Consider the following 21,757-nt stretch of genomic DNA (forward strand, 5'->3'; position numbering starts at 1 on the left):
TGAGTGATTTTTTTTCTTTGTGGTGTCCTAGGATTTTTTTTTTTCTTTTCTTTTTGTGAGTAGGTATTAGTTCTCCAAAGAGAAAAAGTCCACAACAATTTTTCATGTTTAACCAGGCAGGAGTTCATGAAGGCAGGAATTTCCTGAGCTTCTTGCTTTCATTCTTGCTGCTGCAAGGAGAATCTAAGCTGCGGGCAGGGAGGGGCCTCCAGAGAAGCCCAGCACCCGGGGACAGAAAGGGCCGTCTTAGATGACCCAGGCGCCCGAGGGCCACGGGCCCTGAGAAGTGGGACAGAACCAGACACCATTCACTCAGATGAAATGACTGGGACAGCCCGTCCCCCTGCCCTGAGGCGACCTGCAGGTCAGCCCATCCCTTCTCCTCACCTAGCTGGTACCTGGATACGACTGTCCATGGATGGCCTCTGGCCAAGCTGCAGTTGTTCTCCAGGGCCTCTGTCCCTTAACCGCTCACAGCCATCAGGAGCTGAGGTTCAGGACAGACGTCCACCCGATGACTCCCTACCCACCAGAAGCTCTAGCATTTTGCCTGTTAATTCAGTATCTCATCTTCACAAATCCAGGGACAGATCTTCAGAAGCCCCAGAGCAGTGAGGAAGAATGGCTATCCTTTATAGAGCACCTCCAATATGCCAGGATCTTTACATACCTTCCTTCCTTCCTTCCTTCCTTCCTTCCTTCCTTCAGCAAATACCTATTGACTTCCTGCTATGGGCCAGGCAGTATGCTATGCTTGGGGCTGGGGATACTCTACTGAGTAATATGGATAAAGCTCCAACCCATGGGGAGTTAACAGACTTTCTCTCAAATCCTCTCAAGAAATCTGCACAGGTGATATTATTGTTTCTATTTTACAGTTGAGAAAATGAGGCTTACAGAGATTAAATAACTTGCCCCGAGGTCACACAGCCAGAAAGGAACAGAGCCAAGACTTGAACCCAGATCAGTTTGAACTCCAAAGCGTACTTCCTACCACACTACAGCATTTCTTAGCAAACCCAGAACAGGCCCCCCAGCTCTGCACTTCTGGGGCTTCACCAGCTAAATCGTACACACTGGGAAGGATGTCTTACATTTCTTTGCACCTTCATCATGTCGAGCACAATATCTGTTGCATAACAGACGCCTAGTAAATAGGTGAATGAACTATTTTAATATATTAACTCACTTTGAGCCCCCGGACAACTCACCTTCCCTTTCCATCTTCATCTCTAGTCACTACTCTCTCTTCTTCACAGCCAAAGTGTTAAAGAGTTTTAAAGAGTTACAATCCCTGGTCAACTTCCTCACATGCCACTCACTCCTCAGCCTTTTCTGGCCCCGGCTCTACACCCCCAAGCCCAAAATGCTCTCTGCAAGACGGTCAGTCACTTCTTTGTCATTAAATCCAGTAGACCAGACCCATTTTACTTCTCCTTTCAGCAGCGTGCAAATCTGCTTGTCACTCCCCCTGCTTTAAATTATTTCAGTGGATTCTTCCTTGATTCAAACCCTTGAAATTCTCTTGCCTTGGCTGCCAGGACTCTGGTTTTCCTCCTGCTCTGGCTGTTGCCCCCTGGTTTGTTTTTCATGACTCTCCCATTGCTCCTCAATAAATGTGGGTGTTTCCCAGGGTTCCAGCCCAGGCCCTCTTCTCGCCTCACTCCCTCCACTCTCCCTGGGCAACCACACTCAAATGCATCTCCGTCAATTTCCACCTCCCGCCCAGACCTCTCACCCAACGTGGAGACAGTGGCCCCCTCCTCAGACTCAAACCTGAACTCAGTGCTCCCCTCCCACAAAGCTGTCCTTCTTCCCGTGTTACATGAAGGATTAATCCCCGCCCCCTGCCCGCCCATCACCCAGACACTGGAACCTCCTCCTCCTCTCTTGCCTGCATCTTCAATCTGGCACCAAACCCTGTTGATTCTACTCCTCAGTAATGTCTTTAATTGTCCACTTCTCTCTCTCTCAAGACCACCACCTAATTTCAGGACCTCACTGTGTCCTACGATCACTGCAACAGCCATCAAATGATCTCATTTTCCTCAGCGAGTCTTGCCACCTTCAGTTCATTCTCCACCTTGAACCTGAAGAAATTTTCGAAAACTGCAAATCTGGGGACTTCCCTGGTGATCCAGTGGTTAAGGCTTCGCCTTCCAGTGAAGGGGGTGCAGGTTTATTCCCTAGTCGGGAAGCTAAGATCCCACATGCCTCATGACCAAAAAACCAAAACATAAAACAGAAGCAATATTGTAACATATTCAACAAAAGACTTTAAAAATGGTCCACATTTTTAAAAATCTTTAAAAACTGCAAATCTGCTCATCACTCCCCTGCTTTAAATTATTTCAGTGGATTCCTCCTTGATTCAAACTCATTATCATGGCCTACAGGACTCTTGATGACCTACCTTCCTAGCATCACCTAGCACTCTCCACTCCTAGCCTGTGTTTAATGCTCTGACTATAATAAAATAGATTGGAGTTCCAGTACCATGCCAATATACCTTTGCACTTGCTGTTCCCTTTACTCAGAAAGCCCCTTTTATCCTTCAAGATTCAGTGCAGGTGTAATCTCCTCTAGGAACATTCAATCCTGGGTTAAGGGTTGTCCCATCCTTCCTGGACATTCCTTTCCTACAGAATCCAGCACAGCGCTCTAGAACACTACATGTACTGTCAAACTATTATTAGACTTTAAGGACCTTGGGGGCATGGACTGTCTTTTCCATCTTTGTACTTGCAGTCCCTCACACTGCCATGAAATTTGCTACATAGAAGATGCTCAATGGAAGGATTTGTGGGAAGGTGGGTGGATGGCTGGGTGGATACAAATGAATAGGTAGATGACTGAAACTCAGATGGAATTGTAGTTAAAGAAGTTGTCTCTCCACCTGTCCTTCAACTCATCTCTCAGGAATGGGAAGAGTAACCTTGAAAAATAGTTCCAAAGACCTGGGCTAAGCAAATTTCTAAAAGCAATCTGGGAAAAACATAATGGCACAGACAAACAAAACACACAGAGTTTAATAACAAGCCACAATTTGTTAAATGGGGTATGTCCAGGTTGGCATGAAAAGATATTCAGAAAATGCTGATTTTTATTTAAAGTTATATCCACATATACATTCTAAAGGGAGGCAGAGAGCTGAGTTCTCACCCAACAAACGATCTAAATGTTCCATTGGATACAACTCATACCTCTCCACGCCACGCCACAAGGATCTCTGACAAAGGGGAATCTCCTAAAAACATCTAAGCACTTGCTTTGATGAGAAAAAACAAACACATAATTAAATAGTATGTTGGGAAAAGAAAGATTTTTCAAAATCAAAACTGAGATCTATAGCCAAGACCTAGAAATTGATGAAACAACTGACGGCTACTGTAACAATATAGATAATGACATGGAGACCTTACTGGATGTGGGACACTGTGCCTCCCTCCCCCAGAACTCAGCATTTCACACCAGCCACCCTCACGCCTCTTTTCATCTGATCTTCATGACAACGGTAGGAGGAGGGCAAGGCAGGGAAGGTATTTTTATTCTGAGTAAATAGATAAGAAAAATGAATGGAAGGAAAGGAAAGGACTATGAGCTTGGGGAAAGATGATGCCAAGTTCCCTTTCTCAGCTCTAATTTGGGGCAACTAAGTGGAAAGTGGCCAAGAGGCAACCACCAGAGAATACCTGATGGAAACAGATGCTCATGTTTTCTCTGTCTGATAAAGTTGTCCCTCCGGTACTAAACTCGAAAGCTGCCTCCTTTTTCCCATCTTCTCCGTTCTTTTCCTTCTCTCGTATTCACTCTCCTCCTCACTCATGACATTCCAGCGACTCTGGAACACTTTGTTTCTGGTATACATCAAGGTTAATCTTATTTCAAGGCCTTTGCATCTGCTGTTCCTCATGCCTGGAACACATTCTATGAGGAACTCTTTTCAGCCCTTCGGGTCTTTCGGGTCTCTGTTTAAATATTTGTCCCCTAGAGACACCCTCTTTGTACACACTTGCTAATAAGGACCCAGACACTTCCCACCCCAACTTTCTTCCATCCCGTTACCCCATTTTGTTTATGCAGGATAGGTCCTTGGGTCTAGAAGGGATCCATCAGGCTTCCTGAAAATGTAATGTGACCCCTACTTTCCCAGATATTATATCTGCAACTGGGTATTCTCTTAGAGGATTTTCTGTTCTGGAAACATTCACTGCTGTATGTCCTGGAAAATGATGCCAATCTCTCTGCTATGAGTCCTGACACTGCTGACTTCCTTCTCTATCACTAGGTAAGTACATTCTGTTTGATTTATATAAGAATTGTCAGAGCCTGGTCTTTCTAGTAATGCAATTCTATTATGAACATTGTGAGTATAGTAGTTGTGTTACTGATGACTTTGCTGAGACTGTTAGTTGTCCCTCAATATCTGTTCTCTTGTTCCTTCAGTAAAAAAAATTTTTTTTTAGCTGGGTACAAGTTGTTCAGTATAAAGACTACACTTCCCAGACTCTCTTGTTTCTGGGTGTGGTCATATGACTAAGTATTGACCAATGGGATGTGAATTACGTGATGTGTGCTACCTCCAGGTCATATCCTTAGAAGGAAGGGGAGTGTCCTCACTTTCTCTTCCCCTTCCCACTTGCTTGAAATTAACCTAGAGGAGGTGGTGAGCCATCTCCAACCTTGTGGATGACCACATCTAGTGATGGCAAATCAGCAAGACAGAAGGAACCTGGGTCCCTGACACCACAGCGCTGCTAACTGCCCTAGACTGCTCACCACCAGATTGTTACATGAGAAAGAAATGAAATTCTCTCTTGCTTAAACCACTGTTAATTGGTTCTTTTTGTTATAGCAGCCAACCTATACTCTGGCTAACAGAATCTGAATTCATCAAATTTATTCATGTATTGTATATTGTTCTCTACTGCCCCTAGAAAATAAATTCTAAAGAGGACAGAAACCTTTATCCTTGATCATCACTTTATCCCTAGAACATGGAACAGTTCCTGGTGGATAATAAGGACACATTAGACAATAAGCAATATTTGCTACATGAATGGATAAGTGAAAGTAGAAATGAATCATTTGCTTTCATTGGCTGACTGAGATTCTTTCTGCCCAGGTTTTTGCTTTCCCCCTTCTTTTCTGGCCCTCCCTTTTAGCTTGTCTATCCCTGTTATAAAAGACTTTTCAGTACTGGGGGTGCCCCCATCTCTTCCACACACTCATCTGACCTTAATGTGGAAGAGGAAGCTTTCTGGCTCAGGGATCTGAACGTTTCCTCAGTTCTTTGCAGACCCAAGTAAGTTTGGAAAGACATTTTGACACAAGATCACAGTTCAAAGAAAGTCATGTGGGATATCAGAGACCATCTGGTCCCTCCCTGGGTTACCACCATCATGCTCTTCCTTTTCATGATGAAATATCAAAACATGGAAAACAGGGGGGTAGCTACTATGCAATTGGTTGGATTTTTCTCTCACCTCCTAGGGATCTTGGGGTGATTTGAGGCTGTGAGTCTGAAAACACATCAGCCTAGAGCAGTGCTGTCCAATGAAAACATGCAGACCACAAACACAAGCCACATGTGTAACTTCAAATGTTATAGTATCCACATCACATTTAAAAAGTAAAAAGAAACTGGTGAGAATAATTCAATAATATACTTAAGTTAACATGCTCATAATATCATTTCAACATGTATAAAAATTACTAAAAATCAGTACAAAACTTAACAAAATATTTTACATGTTTTTATGCTAAATTGTTGTCTTTTACAGCACACCTCAGTTCAGACTAACCACACCACATGTGGCTAGTGACCAGCACACTGGGTGGCATAGGTCTAGAGGAAAATGTACTGAGTTAGACTGTGTTCAGGTTCTGTTGTAGGCTGATCCCCAAGGCGATCTGACCTTCAGTGTCCTCATCTATAAAGTGGGGCTCGTTACACCTGTTTCACATGTTTGGGGGAGGAATTATAGAGCTAATATAAGTGAAAGTGTTGAACAAGTGTGGGACAGTGCGGTTTTTGTGAAAAATGAAAACAGGTTCCAGCACACTCTCCCTCTGCTACTCCTCTCTAACAATGTCAATTATCCAGCAAAATGAGGCAAGAAGAAGAAGAAACCTCCCTGATCAATAGATGAATCCTGGGTGACGCCTTCCACTGCCACTGTCCATCTCAGACCCCAGAGGAGTTCGGGCTGGGGACACTCTGTTAGTCGGGGTTCTCCAGAGAAACAGAACCAATAGGATATAATGTTACAGATATATATCTAGAGAGGAAGAGAGAGAGATTTATTACCCACTGAAGACCAGAATGGAACAAAAAGGTGGGGGCGGGAGGTGGATCTGCTGTCTGCTAATGCCAACGTCTATCTATCTTCTCCTATCCTCAGACATTGGTGCTCCTGGTTCTCATGCCTTTGGACTCAGATGGGATTTATACCATCCACCCAGACATCCACTTCAACCATCATGGTTCAGACAACTGTTCTCAGTTCTGCCCTTACACACAGAAGAGAGACGCTGTCCCCTAAGTGGAGTCATTTAGGAGGCTCTAGAAAATGCTTCTGTTTCCAAATGTCTTCCCACTGTGCCTGAAACCCACCATAACGGGTCCTTCTGAATGAGTTTCAACCATTGTCCTCTGCCCACCCCACCTCCATCCTTAAAATGTACATACTGCTGAGGTTAAGGACACCCGAGAACACAGGGTTCCTAAACTTTCATGTGAGCAGCAAGTCTCAGTGTGGAGCCTGGGAGTCAGCATGCCTCCCCTGCACCCAGAAGAGACTTGTGGCGCGTGCTCTGAGCAACACTGCCCTTAAGCCAGAGCGTGGCCTTGTTTGTCTAGTGCTTTCCTCCTGTAGTGGCTGAAAACACAGACTGCTTGCAGGTCTGCCTTCTCTGCCACTCCTGCCACAGACCAGCTCCTGAGCTCCTAGAGCACTGAGTGATATGGGCTCTAAGTGCTGATGCATGTGTGTGTGCACACACACACATTCTCTCTCTCTCTCTCTCACACACACACACACACACACACACACACACACAGCTGCTGAATGCAGCAGCCCCGCGGTGCCTGATCTGAACCCAGGACACCAACCAGCCTGCCTCTTGGGCCCCAAACCTTTCAAAAATGCTGGGAAGGTCACAGGCCTCCTCCTCCCACAGACAGAAACACAGCTCAGAGGCAGGCAGCACATTCCTGCCTGAGGACGCATATCTCTGGGCTGATTAAATAAACACAGCTTAATTAAATTAAAGTAAGATCAGAACCTGCCTAAACTCTGCTGGCAGCCCAGCGGAGTCCCTCATGAATCTTTCATTTTCATAAATGAATGACTGTGTACCTGCTTTGGGGCTTTCCCTGATAGAAGAGGGGCCTCTGAGTAGAAGTGGCTTCTTCTGGTCAGAAGAAAGCAGATACAGGGTATTTTTATTTAGGGAACCAAGAGGCTTTGGAACCTCTTTGTGCTTTTTGCGGGGACGAGACATCATGCCCTGTTACTGGGCACAGGATGAGTGTGACTGAGGCTGCTCTCCTAAAACCAGAGGGTTATTAAGAGTCTGGAACAGTCGAGCAAATGTTTGGTGGAGAGAGAGAGAGAGACAGAGACGGAGGTTGAGCACTGGTAAAGCTGCAAACTCACCCACAAGTGAGGTTGTTAGGAATATGCTTAGCAAATTCGGATAGACAGGCTTTGAATGGTGTTGGCTGTTGCCAGGAATCAGCAAGGAGAAAAAAAAAAAAAAAACAGAGCACCTGTTCCAGAAAATTTTCTCAAAGCAGGAGCTAGAAGAGATCAAGAAAAGCAACTGTGGTCTACCCTAAACTTATACAGTGCTGTATGTCAATTATGTCTCAATAAAACTGGGAAAAAAGCAAGCAACTGTGCAAACGTTATGGAACAGATAGAATTCCTCTGCTTAGCAGGGCAAAACCCATGTTTGCCCACAAGGCCTGCCTTGGGGGCCCATGAGAAAGAGTTTCTCAGCACAGCTGTGGACCAGCAGGTCCAGCGTGCTCCCCAGGAGCCTAGCTGACTGTTGCCGGGTGAGTCACCTGTGCTGGAGAGGAGGTGGGAGGATGGCACAGATATCACTGCCCTAGGGATGTCGAAATGGTGGGCCCAATGCCTGTACCCCGCCTGCACCCCATCTAAAACTTAGATCAGAAGAGGCAGTGTGCACAAAAGCCCGGTCTCCAACCAGCCAACTTAGGGGTCTCTGGGGAGTTGCCTCCTCAGTCCTCTCAGTCTCTTCTAGCAGGCTGGGAAGGGAAGGACAAAGAGGAGAAATGCATATTTTGCAAGTTCCGGTGGAAAGCCTTTGGGGAAGGAAGTTGAAACTAATGGGCAAGCTGTGGCTTTCATTCATCCACGTGACTGTTGCTTCCATTAGCCCGGAAATGTGAGAGGGGGCCTCTGCAATCTATCATTGTCCTTTGTGTGTGCTGGTGACACTGCTGACGGTGTTATTTTCTGGCTTCACACTTACCCTCATTACAGGACTTTTGCTCAAATTTCTTACAGAACTGATCACTTATATCACCTTATAGACTCTTTAAATTCCACCACTGGCTTCCCACTTAGCTCATCTCTCATCTGCCCCTACTACCAACTCAGACTCAGCAACAACTGAGTGGACATTGCTGTTCCTATAACCCTACTTACCTGTTTCTACTTCCAAGCCCTAATCTGAGACTTATCCCAGCCTGGAATATCTCTCCATTAGTTTTCTGACCAGTAGCAGAGGTGTCTTCTTGTCATTCTGATCAAGTGCTCCCTACGTAGTGAAGCCTTCCAGGTGACTTTTCCAGTTCCATTGCCTCCAGTGATCCCAGAGTTGTGAGGATCAAATGAGAAAGTGCACTATACACTATGGGGCATTTCACCAGACTAAGGTACACTGTCGTGTGTCATGGTTGCCTCTAAACTTTGAGCACATTAAAGAGCCATTAAAACCCAAAGGACCAAGGGCTGCTAGTGCAAAGTGACAGATTCAGTCCACAGATTTGTTTATCTCCTCTCTCTACAAAGAAGCCAAGAGACATCTATCAAGACACTTATGATCTTAAAATCTTCCTATAACATGCAAAGCAGGTGGAGGAGTGTTAAATAGGAGCTGAGCAGAAGAGGCTGCTGAGAAGATAAAGACAATGGAGGGCAGGAGTGGAAAATGACGGTAGAAACAGGATCACTAATTGAAAGTCTGTATATAGAATAACAGCCCTGACATTTCCCTCTAACGTCCCTGCTTGCAAAACATCTGGCATCCAGCTATTTACATCCAAGCCTGGGAGAAAAAAAACCCTAAAATTAAAGAGGAAATTGTGCCTCTACAAGAAATGTGAATGGACTTCCTGGGAAGAACGAGGGCATCCAGTGTGGGAGTGTGGCGTGCCACAGTAAACCCTCTCACTCTGACATGCAGAGACCCTTCAGAGGAAGGAGTGGCTGCCTTCCCACTCACTGAAGCCCAGCCCACCACAGTCAACAAGCTCACCCACCAACACAGAGTTCCTGGGCAGCCCTGCTATGGTCTCATTCTTAAACAGCCAAGATCACAAGACTGTTGAGTAAAGCCTAAAATGTGAAATAGAAAGACTAAGATTAATAAAAAGTAAAATGACCTTGGAGGAAAAATAAAGAATAGAAGAAAATCAAAGTGGGAAAAACCTCTAATTAATATTTCCAGAGATAGATGAAAAGATGTTGCATCCACAAAATATAAATGTAGAAAAGAGACCATCAGAGGAAAAAGAAGTCTTAGAAAAGAAGAATATGACCACTAAAATTTTGTTAAAGTTAATGAGTTGAAAGATTAAATTCTTGAAAATATCTCAGAATGTAGAATATTAAGACAAAGAGGCAAAAAAAAAGAGGGGGGAAGAAAGAGAAGACGTACATAGGAGCAATTCAACTAATAGGATTCCCAGAAAGAGAGAAGAGAAGAAATTAAAGGATGGAGATTATTAGTAAAATAACAAGAGAATTTCCCAAAGCTGAAGAAGGATACAAGTATTAGATTGAAAGATCTCACAATGTTCAGAACAGTCCATTTTTAAAAGTCCTCTGTTAAATCACATCATTGTGACATTTTGGAACAAAAAGGGCAACAGGAAAATTCTAAATGCATCCAGAGAAAAGAAAAGAGGTTCTTGGTTGCCACAACAACAAAAATGATTAACATAGAATAGAAATGCACTGGAGGGTTGTTGAGTAACTACCTATTAGTGGAATAACTGTAGAAAGAGGCTCAGAAAATAGGCAGAAACAAAGGGAGGCCAAAAAGCAAGAACACAGTCAAGGTCATACCACAGAAACAGCCTGATTCCAACAGAGCTGCCACTATTGCTGGGCCCTTCCAAGGACGTGAACCACTTCCAAGATCACCACCACTACAAGTACCATTGAACTCTGAGCACTTCCCCCACCAGCAAAATAAATTTTGCACCATTCACTCCAGATTCAACGTCCCAGATGGGAACATCTGATTGGCTAAGCTTAGGCACATGCCAATTTCCCAGTTTTTAGAAGTCAGAGAGAAAAACTATCTGGCCTTCTGCATGGAAGCTGGAACCCTGCCTCCCACCAAGACTCACCCAAAGGTAGATTCTTCAAGCTTCACAAGAGGTTCAGACACCATGCAGTCAACACCAAAATAATAAATGTCTGCTATAGTTTGCCCCTCTGACTCTTCACCATCTTTATATTTACCTCTCTCCATAGTTAAAATTCTAAAACAAACATTAAAATGTTCATAACTAACATATGCAAATATCTTCACTCTCATCCCCTTAATAAAGCCAAAGTCCCATGAGTTGGTGCATCCAGCAACAATGCAAGACTTCCTAGGTGATGCATATTTTTCCTCTAGCTCTACCATAATCCCTTATTGATTTGTACAACTTTTGGGCTAAATACCCTACACAGAACAGTGAGATAAAGAGAGAGAAGGGAAAAAACAATTTAAACACATATATATAATGAAAATTACAGTCTTCATTTCTGCACTGGTCACAGGGTCATGTGGACTTTAATTCTTTTCAACTAGTAATGGTAATAGACATATTGTAGGTAATAAAAATAAATCTAAAGAATCTATCACAATGAGGACAAATCACTGCCTTCCATATGATAGAAAGAATCTAAAGCAATCTACCTTCCCCATGGTGCCTGGCTGACCCTCTCTGAGCACCATTTTGGAGTGCCAGAGTTGTACAGCCAAAGTGCACACTGAGACGTGTCCGTCAGTAGATCAGCCTTTGTAAATGAAAGTGCTTCTGTTCATCTAATTATTAAGAACCACCCCATCCCTTGCTGCAACGAGTCTTTGGTGAGCAGCCTCATGGAACACAGCTATTCTCACACTTGGTTCATTTGGAAAAACCCAATACACATGACTCTCCTCCAACCCTCCAACTCTCCTGTCCTCCAGTGCTGCTCCTTTCAGATCCAAACCACTCTGTGCAGCCCATGAGTCAGTGTACATTCTTTCCTCACGTCACTCTCTTCCCATGCAAATGGGCAGTAAGATGCACTGTTCAAAACTCTGCCCACTAGGAGGATTTCTCTTCCTCAGTGTCCTTCAGGGAGAGCCCAAGTGAAGCTGCTGTTCCAGCCTACTTCTGTTTGATTCCAGAGCATTGAGCCGTTTGATTGATGTTCAGTTCTCAACACTTGCTTAACATCTTTCACTCCCTCCTACCACAGCTGCAGATACCCAGAGAATGACTTCTACCACTTTTCAGTTGCAAGTCCCATCCCTGAGCATTAGGGGCAAGATTCCCCTTTACAGATACAAATACACGTGTGGAGGCTCAGGGAAAGACCCTGCAGTTCCTCTGGTCCAAGCACACCCTGACCATACTTTCCTTCGGACCTACTCACAGTCCTCAGTTAAGGGTCATACACATAGTGAACACTCATGAGGTTGCTGACTGGCTGAACAGAAAAGGCAGAGATTTAAGACCACAGATGCTTGAGGTCCCAGAGGTCCCAGGTGTTTATTATACTATTTAAAAATAAATATATCCTAGCAGGTTGTGGTTCCAGGAAGCAGATTGTGAGGTGGGTATTGGTGGACAGACGGTTACTTAGGAAAACTCTTGGAATAAACACTTTTGGAAGGGAAGACAAATGCAGGAATGGGTCCAAGGAGCACACAGACTGTGATTCAGCATCAGCGAAGGTTTCAGCGACCACGTTGGGAAGCTTAGAAGCTGAAATGCCCTTTCATAGTGGTCCACAGTTGGGGCAGAGAGTGCCTGGCCTTCAAACACTAAATTTTCATTGGATATACTTGATCTATATTTAGATTTTATAAACTTACACCTTAAAAAGTAGATTCACATACCCAAGTTGTTCCAAACATACTTAAAAGTTTTCCAATAATTAAACTGCATATCGGTTTTAAAATTTAAATTAGTGAGAGTATATGAAATTTAAAAATCAGTTCCTCACTTGCACTAGCCCCATATCAAGTATTCAATAGCCACATCTGGTGAGTGGCTGCCATAGTGGACAGTGCAGGCTTATACTATAAAAATGATATACTCGGAATTAAGAATGAAGATGGAGGAGTAGAAGGACGTGCTCTCAATCCCTCTTACAAGAACACCAGAATCACAGCTAACTGCTGAACAGTCATTGACAGGAAGACATTGGAACTCACCAAAAAAGACACCCCACAACCAAAGACAAAGGAGAAGCCACAATGAGACGGTAGGAGGGGGGCATTCACAATAAAATCAAATCCCATAACTGCTGGGTGGGTGACCCACAAACTGGAGAACACTTATACCACAGAAGTCCACCCACTGGAGTGAAGGTACTGAGCCCCACGTCAGGCTTCCCAACCTGGCGGTCTGGCAACGGGAGGAGGAATTCCTAGAGAATCAGATTTTGAAGGCTAGCAGGATTTGATAGCAGGACTCTGACAGGACTCGGGGAAACAGAGACTCCACTCCTGGAGGGCACACACAAAGTAGTGAGCACATTGGGACCCAGGCGAAGGAGCAGTGACCCCATACGAGACTGAACCAGACCTATCTGCTAGTGTTGGAGGGGCTCCTGCAGAGGTGGGGGGTGGCTGTGTCTCACCATGAGGACAAGGACACTGGCAGCAGAAGTTCTGGGAAGTACTCCTTGGCGTGAGCCCTCCCAGAGTCTGCCATTAGCCCCACCAAAGAGCCCAGGTAGCCTCCAGCGTTGGGTCACCTCAGGCCAAACAACCAACAGGGAGGGAACCCAGCCCCAACCATCAGCAGACAAGTGGATTAAAGTTTTACTGAGCTCTGCCCACCAGAGCAACAGCCAGCTCTACCCACCACCAGTCCCTCCCATCAGGAAACTTGCACAAGCCTCTTAGATAGCCTCATCCACCAGAGGGCAGACACCAAAAGCAAGAAGAACTACAATCCTGCAGCCGGTGGGAAAAAAACCACATTCACAGAAAGATAGACAACATAAAAAGGCAGAAGGCTATGTATCAGATGAAGGAACAAGCTAAAATCCCAGGAAAACAACTAAATGAAGTGGAGATAGGCAACCTTCCAGAAAAAGAATTCAGAATAATGATAGTGAAGATGATCCAGAACTTTGGAAAAACAATGGAGGCAAAGATCGAGAAGATGCAAGAAATGTTTAACAACGACCTAGAAGAATTAAAGAACAAACAAACAGAGCTGAACAATACAATAACTGAAATGAAAACTACACTAGAAGGAATCAATAGCAGAATAACTGAGGCAAAAGAACGAATAAGTGACCTGGAAGACAGAATGGTGGAATTCACTGCTGCAGAACAGACTAAAGAAAAAAGAATGAAAAGAAATGAAGAGAGCCTAAGAGACCTCTGGGACAACATTAAACGCAACAACATTTGCATTATAGGTGTCCCAGAAGGAGAAGAGAGAGAGAAAGAACCTGAGAAAATATTTGAAGAGATTATAGTCAAAAACTCCCCTAACATGGGAAAGGAAATCGCCACCCAAGTCCAGAAAGTGCAGAGAGTCCCATACAGGATAAACCCAAGGAGAAACATGCTGAGTCACATAGTAATCAAACTGGCAAAAAATTAAACACAAAGAAAAATTACTGAAAGCAGCAAGGGAAAAACGACAAATATATACAAGAGAACTCCCATAAGGTTAACAGCTGATTTCTCGCAGAAACCCTACAAGCCAGAAGGGAGGGGCATGATATAGTTAAAGTGATGAAAGGGAAAAACCTACAAGCAAGGTTACTCTACCCGGCAAGGATCTCATCCAGATTCGACGGAGAAATCAAAAGCTTTACAGACAAGCAAAAGCTAAGAGAAATCAGAACCACCAAACCAGCTCTACAGCAAATGCTAAAGGAACGTCTCTAAGTGGGAAAAACAAGAGAAGAAAAGGACCTACAAAAACAAACCCAAAACAATTAAGAAAATGGTCATAGGAACATACATATCAATAATTACCTTAAACGTGAATGGATTAAATGCTCCAACCAAAAGACACAGGCTTGCTGTATGGATACAAAAACAAGACCCATATATATGCTGTCTACAAGAGACCCACTTCAGACCTAGGGACACATTCAGACTGAAAGTGAGGGGATGGAAAAAGATATTCCATGCAAATGAAAATCCAAAGAAAGCTGGAGTAGCAATATTCATATCAGATAAAATAGACTTTAAAATAAAGAATGTTACAAGAGACAAGGAAGGACACTACATAATGATCAAGGGATCAATCCAAGAAGAAATAACAATTATAAATATATATGCACCCAACATAGGAGCACCTCAATACATAAGGCAACTGCTAACAGCTATAAAAGAGGAAATTGACAGTAGCACAGTAATAGTGGGGGATTTTAACACTTCGACAGTAACACAGTAATAGTGGGGGACTTTAACACTTCACTTACACCAATGGACAGATCATCCAAAATGAAAATAAATAAGGAAACAGAAGCTTTAAATGACACAATACACCAGATAGATTTAATTGATATTTATAGGACATTCCATCCAAAAACAGCAGATTACACTTTCTTCTCAAGTGCGCATGGAACATTCTCCAGGGTAGATCACATCTTCGGTCACAAATCAAGCCTCAGTAAATTTAAGAAAATTGAAATCATATCAAGCATCTTCTGTGAGCACAACGCTATGAGATTAGAAATGAATTACAGGGGAAAAAACGTAAAAAACACAAACACATGGAGGCTAAACAATACGTTACTAAATAACCAAGAGATCACTGAAGAAATCAAAGAGGAAATCAAAAAATACCTAGAGACAAATGACAATGAAAACACGACGATCCAAAACCTATGGGATGCAGCAAAAGCAGTTCTAAGAGGGAAGTTTATAGCTATACAAGCCTACCTCAAGAAACAAGAAAAATCTCAAATAAACAATCTAACCTTACAGCTAAAGGAACTAGAGAAAGAAGAACAAACAAAACCCAAAGTTAGCAGAAGGAAAGACATCATAAAGATGAGAGCAGAAATAAATGAAATAGAAACAAAGAAAACAATAGCAAAGATCAATAAAACTAAAAGCTGGTTCTTTGAGAAGATAAACAAAATTGTTAAACCATTAGCCAGACTCATCAAGAAAAAGAGGGAGAGGATTCAAATCAATAAAATTAGAAATGAAAAAGGAGAATTTACAACAGACACCGCAGAAATACAAAGCATCCTAAGAGATTACTACAAGCAACTATATGCCAATAAAATGGACGACCTGCAAGAAATGGACAAATTCTTAGAAAGGTATAACCTTCCAAGACTGAACCAGGAAGAAACAGAAAATATGAACAGACCAATCACAAGTAATGAAATTTAAACTGTGATTAAAAATCTTCCAACAAACAAAAGTCCTGGTCCAGATGGTTTCACGGGTGAATTATATCAAACATTTGGAGAAGAGCTAACACCCATCCTTCTCAAACTCTTCCAAAAATTGCAGAGGAAGGAACACTCCCAAACTCATTGTACGAGACCACCATCACCCTGATACCAAAACCAGACAAAGGTACTACAAAAAAAGAAAATTACAGACCAATATCACTGATGAATATAGGTGCAAAAATCCTCAACAAAATAGTAGCAAACAGAATCCAACAACACATTAAAAGGATCGTACACCATGATCAAGTGGGATTTATCCCAGGGATGCAAGGATTCTTCAATATACACAAATCAATCAATGTGATACACCGTATTAACAAATTGAAGAAGAAAAACCATATGATCATCTCAATAGATGCAGAAAAAGCTTTTGACAAAATTCAACACCCATTTATGATAAAAACTCTCCAGAAAGTGGGCATACAGGGAACCTACCTCAACATAATAAAGGCCATATACGACAAACCCACAGCAAACATCATTCGCAATTGAAATGAAAGCATTTCCTCTAAGATCAGGAACAAGACAAGGATGTCCACTCTCACCACTATTATTCAACATAGTTTTGGAAGTCCTAGCCACGGCAATCAGAGAAGAAAAAGAAATAAAAGGAATACAAATTTGAAAAGAAGAAGTAAAACTGTCACTGTTTGCAGATGGCATGATACTATACATAGAGAATCCTAAAGATGCCACCAGAAAACTACTAGAGCTAATCAATGAATTTGGTAAAGTTGCAGGATACAAAATTAATGCACAGAAATCTCTTGCATTCCTATACACTAATGATGAAAAACCTGAAAGAGAAATTAAGGTAACACTCCCATTTATCATTGCAATAAAAAGAATAAAATACCTAGGAATAAACCCACCTAGAGAGACAAAAGACCTGTATGCAGAAAACTATAAGACACTGATGAAAGAAATTAAAGATGATACCAACAGGTGGAGAGATATACCATGTTCCTGGATTGGAAGAATCAATATTGTGAAAATGACTATACTACCCAAAGCAATCTACAGATTCAATGCAATCTCTATCAAATTACCAATGGCATTTTTTACGGAAGAAGAACAAAAAATCTTAAAATTTGTACGGAGACACAAAAGACCCCGAATAGCCAAAGCAGTCTTTTGGGAAAAAAACGGAGCTGGTGGAATCAGACTCCCTGACTTCAGACTATACTACAAAGCTACAATGATCAAGACAATATGGTACTGGCAAAAAAACAGAAACATAGATCAATGGAACAAGATAGAATGCCCAGAGATTAACCCACGCACCTATGGTCAACTAATCTATGACAAAGGAGGCAAGGATACACAATGGAGAAAAGACAGTCTCTTCAATAAGTGGTGCTGGGAAAACTGGACAGCTACATGTAAAAGAATGAAATTAGAACACTCCTTATCACCACACTCAGAAATAAACTCAAAATGGATTAGAGACCTAAATGTAAGACTAGACACTATAAAACTCTTAGAGGAAAACACAGGAAGAACACTCTTTGACATAAATCACAGCAAGATCTTTTTTGATCCACCTCCAGAGTAATGGAAATAAAAAGAAAAATAAACAAATGGCACCTAATGAAACTTCAAAGCTTTTGCACAGCAAAGGAAACCTTAATCAAGACGAAAAGACAACCCTCAGAATGGGAGAAAATATTTACAAACAAATCAATGGAAAAAGGATTAATCTCCAAAATATATAAAGAGCTCATGCAGCTCAATATTAAAAAAACAAACACCCCAATCCAAAATTGGGCAGAAGACCTAAACAGACATTTTTCCGAAGAAGACATACAGATGGCCAAGAAGCACATGAATAGCTGCTCAGCATCATTAATTATTAGAGAAATACAAATCAAAACTACAATGAGGTATCACCTCACAACAGTTAGAATGGGCATCATCAGAAAATCTACAAACAACAAATGCTGGAGAGGGTGTGGAGAAAAGGGAACTCTCTTGCACTGTTGGTGGGAATGTAAATTGATACAGCCACTATGGGGAACAGTATGGAGGTTCCTTAAAAAACTAAAAATAGAATTACCTTATGATCCATCAATCCCACTACTGGGCATATACCCAGAGAAAACCACAATTCAAAAAGACACACGCACCCCAATGTTCATTGCAGCACTATTTTCAATAGCCAGATCATGGAAGCAACCTAAATGCCCATCAACAGACGAATGGATCAAGAAGATGTGGTACATATATACAATGGAATATTACTCAGCCATAAAAAGGAATGAAATTGGGTCATTTGTTGAGATGTGGATGGATCTAGAGAGTGTCATACAGAGTGAAGTAAGTCAGAAAGAGAAAAACAAATATCATATATTAACGCATATATGGGGAACCTAGACAAATGGTACAGATGAACCGGTTTGCAGGGCAGAAATTGAGACACAGATGTAGAGAACAAACGTATGGACACCAAGGGGGGAAAGCGGCGGGGTGGTGGTGGTGGTGGTGTGATGAATTCGGAGATTGGGATTGACATGTATACACTTATGTGTATAAAATTGATGACTAATAACCTGCTGTATACAAAAATAAATAAAATTCAAGAATTCAAAAAAAGGAAAAACAAAGCAAAGAAAAAAATCATATACTCCTTGTGCTAAAAAGGATATGGCTTTAGTCCGTAAGTGCCTCAATTTCCTCATCTTCAACTTGGAGCCAATAATGTAGAGCACATGTACAGGTTGTTACAAACTCATTAACAGCCAACTTATGAAAATAAATGTATACAGGTGACCACTTCTGCCATAAAGTTTTTAGAGAGTCTGTGGTTCAGAAATGGAAAAAAGAGAAGAAACTGAAGAGTGACCAAGGCAGATTCCAAGAAGTGCCCCAGGCAAGACTAGCTTGTCTATATGGTTGTTTTTTGGGTTTTGGGGTGTTTATTTTTTAACATCTTTATTAGAGTATAATTGTTTTACAATGGTGTGTTAGTTTCTGCTGTATAACAAAGTGAAACAGCTATACATATACATATATCCCCATATCTCTTCCCTCTTGCGTCTCCCTCCCACCCTCCCTATCCCACCCCTCTAGGTGGTCACAAAGCACCAAGCTGATCTCCCAGTGCTATGTGGCTGCTTCCCACTAGCTATCTATTTTACATTTGGTAGTGTATATATGTCCATGCCACTCTCTCACTTCGTCCCAGCTCACCCTTCCCCCTCCCCACGTCCTCAAGTCCATTCTCTACATCTGCGTCTTTATTCCTGCACCACCCCTAGGCTCTTCAGAACCTTTTTTTTTTTTTTTTAGATTCCGTATATATGAGTTAGCATACGGTATTTTTTTTTTCTCTTTCTGACTTACTTCACTCTGTATGACAGACTCTAGGTCCATCCACCTTACTACAAAGAACTCAATTTCGTTTCTTTTTATGGCTGAGTAATATTCCATTGTATATATGTGCCACATCTTCTTTATCCATTCATCTGTCGATGGACACTTAGGTTGCTTCCATGTCCTGGCTATTGTAAATAGAGCTGCAATGAACATTGTGGTACATGACTCTTCTTGCATTATGATTTTCTCAGTGTATATGCCCAGTAGGTCTATAGGGTTTTGCTCTGATCAAAGATCTCAATCCCTAATTCCAAAAGGTCAGAACATCCCACTTTCCCTTTTTATGGTGATCACAGTTCTACCAATTAGAGATTCCTCTGCTTCTACTTTAGCAATTCAAACAACTCTTAACAGATACAAGGTTATTAGTCATTCCTATCTTACAGATAGTTTGATCAGATGGCTTTCCTCTTAACACCTAAGTGAGATCAACAGTGAATTCAAGATCATTCAGTAAATTGGTAATTTGGGAGCATAAAGCGCCTCCTTCAGGTGAGGGTAGCTGGGTATGGTACCTCCTTGGGAATCTTAGAGCAACCTGGAAGCACTGGGGAGTCTGGGACGGGACATGAGGATATGGAAGGGGTGCAGAAATACAGAGGAAGCTGCCAGGGAAATGCCGGAGAGTGCAGTCCTGTGGTAGAAAAGGCACAATGGCACACTTTTTCATTCTTCACCTCCTCACTGATTTTCTTTTTATACTTCTCCTCTTTCCTCTCCTGCCTCCTCTTCTTTCCCTTTCCTCTTCCTCCTCCATCTCCTTCATCCCTCCTCCCTCTCTCATTTCCTCTCTCTGTCTTCCCTGTCTCTGCTTTCCCTACTCAGCTCCACTAACAGCCTCTGCTCCCAGTGAACAGGACTTTGCAGCAATATATGTCTCAGCTATGTACCTAGTTAAATTTCCTTTTTTGGACTATCCTGGGAACTGACCACTGCATATAGTATTATTTTTGTAAGAAAATGAGTTCCTAATTCCAAGCAACCCTTTGCTTGGCTGGTTACTCCCTGTATATAGATTCTGGTATGCAGTGCCTTGCCCATAGTAAATCTCAATAAATATTGGTTTATTAGAAATAAACAAAGATGCTGACGTTCTTGGGTGTAAGAATATTCCTTCACAAACCAAGCATATTCTGGTATGTTAGTGGCCAGGTTTAGACCAGATGGGGATTAAAACATTCATCCATCAACTCAGAAGCCACCTTTTGTTATAACAACAACAATCTTCCAATAGCCGGAGGACGTATGTTAAATAAATGTGAGGAAATATTTTCATCAGTAAATGTCAGCTTCTTACGTCTAAAGCCGTCAGAATGATGAGTTCTAAAACTTAACCAAAATTCAGTTTCATATTTATAAATGGAAGGTTATTTTTGTTTCCAACACATGCAAATAAGCAAATGTCACATTCAAATTTGACTGAATTCCCTGGTTAAATTTTCAAGTTAAATAAAATTAAAATTTAGTTAAGAAATGCCTGCACGTAATTTGTATTAAATGTCAGTTTAGTGTTTCTTTTCTTTTGTCTGAATATACATACAATGAAGATCATTCTGTTTTGGGGGGAAAGTGCTTTGGTTTGTTTTTACTGTTATCATTCATTACATAAAAGAAACATTATAACGATATTATAAGAAAAGAAAAATTTGCTTATAATTTCACCACCTCTGCAAATCAAAATGTTTTTATTTCTTTAACTTTATAACTGAAACTTCCATCTGGATGTAGGCAAGACTGTCACACATATTGATGTCATTAACAAATTAATTATGCAAACAAATCTTCCTCAAATACTAACATGTGTAATACCATCCTTATAGCTTTATAGCTGAGAAAATAAGTAATATAGTTAGTGTGGAGCCAGAGCATGATTCTCCATGAGTTCACACTTGACCCTGCCTCCCACCCATTCAAGCATACTGGGGTCAAAGCAAGCTCTTCCTCTATTTCCTTACAAACTGCCGCTTCCATGTGGCAGAGTCAGATACCTGGATCAAGGAGAGTCACTCTAGCTTCGGAGCAGGGGCCTCCTGGTCATCAGCAGTGCAATTATCTCTAGAAATTTAGGTGTGGCTCAGAAAGCTGTCATGGACTGAGAAGTACTAAAGTAGCCTTTGCCAACCAAAGTGATTGAACCTCTGGCCTCAGCCTGACTGGCCTGACTTTCCCCTCTCAGGATGGACTCAGAGACCCTGGCTACACCCATTCACTGTGCTGTCACTTGAGCCAATTAGTAAAGACGGTCTCCCTCCACAGGGGTGATGCTAAGAAAGGATGAAAGGAAGAGAGGACACAGTGCCCAACACAGTCTTACAAACAAACATTAGGTGCTTAACGAATATTCGCTTGTTGAATTACATGTGGAAAAGTACATGATTAATAAGCTCAGTAAATTATTCCAAAGTAAAGACATCAAAGTATCCACAATTCAGATCAAGAAATACAACATTATCAGCAACCCAGAA

At 42.0% G+C, this 21,757-nt stretch overlaps 1 long non-coding RNA gene across 1 annotated transcript in view; it reads right to left on the reverse strand.

Moving 5' to 3' along the window:
* The window catches only part of LOC309658619, a 473,127-nt gene extending 455,152 nt beyond the window's left edge, over positions 1 to 17,975 (reverse strand). The window contains exon 1 of the long non-coding RNA XR_014262326.1: positions 17,440 to 17,975. This is a non-coding gene — a long non-coding RNA (uncharacterized lncRNA). The remainder of the gene's footprint in view (positions 1 to 17,439) is intronic.
* Positions 17,976 to 21,757: the final 3,782 nt, after the last annotated feature.

This window comes from Balaenoptera physalus, assembly GCF_965194825.1.
Source record: "Balaenoptera physalus genome assembly, chromosome: 3".
NCBI classification, from domain to species: domain Eukaryota; kingdom Metazoa; phylum Chordata; class Mammalia; order Artiodactyla; family Balaenopteridae; genus Balaenoptera; species Balaenoptera physalus.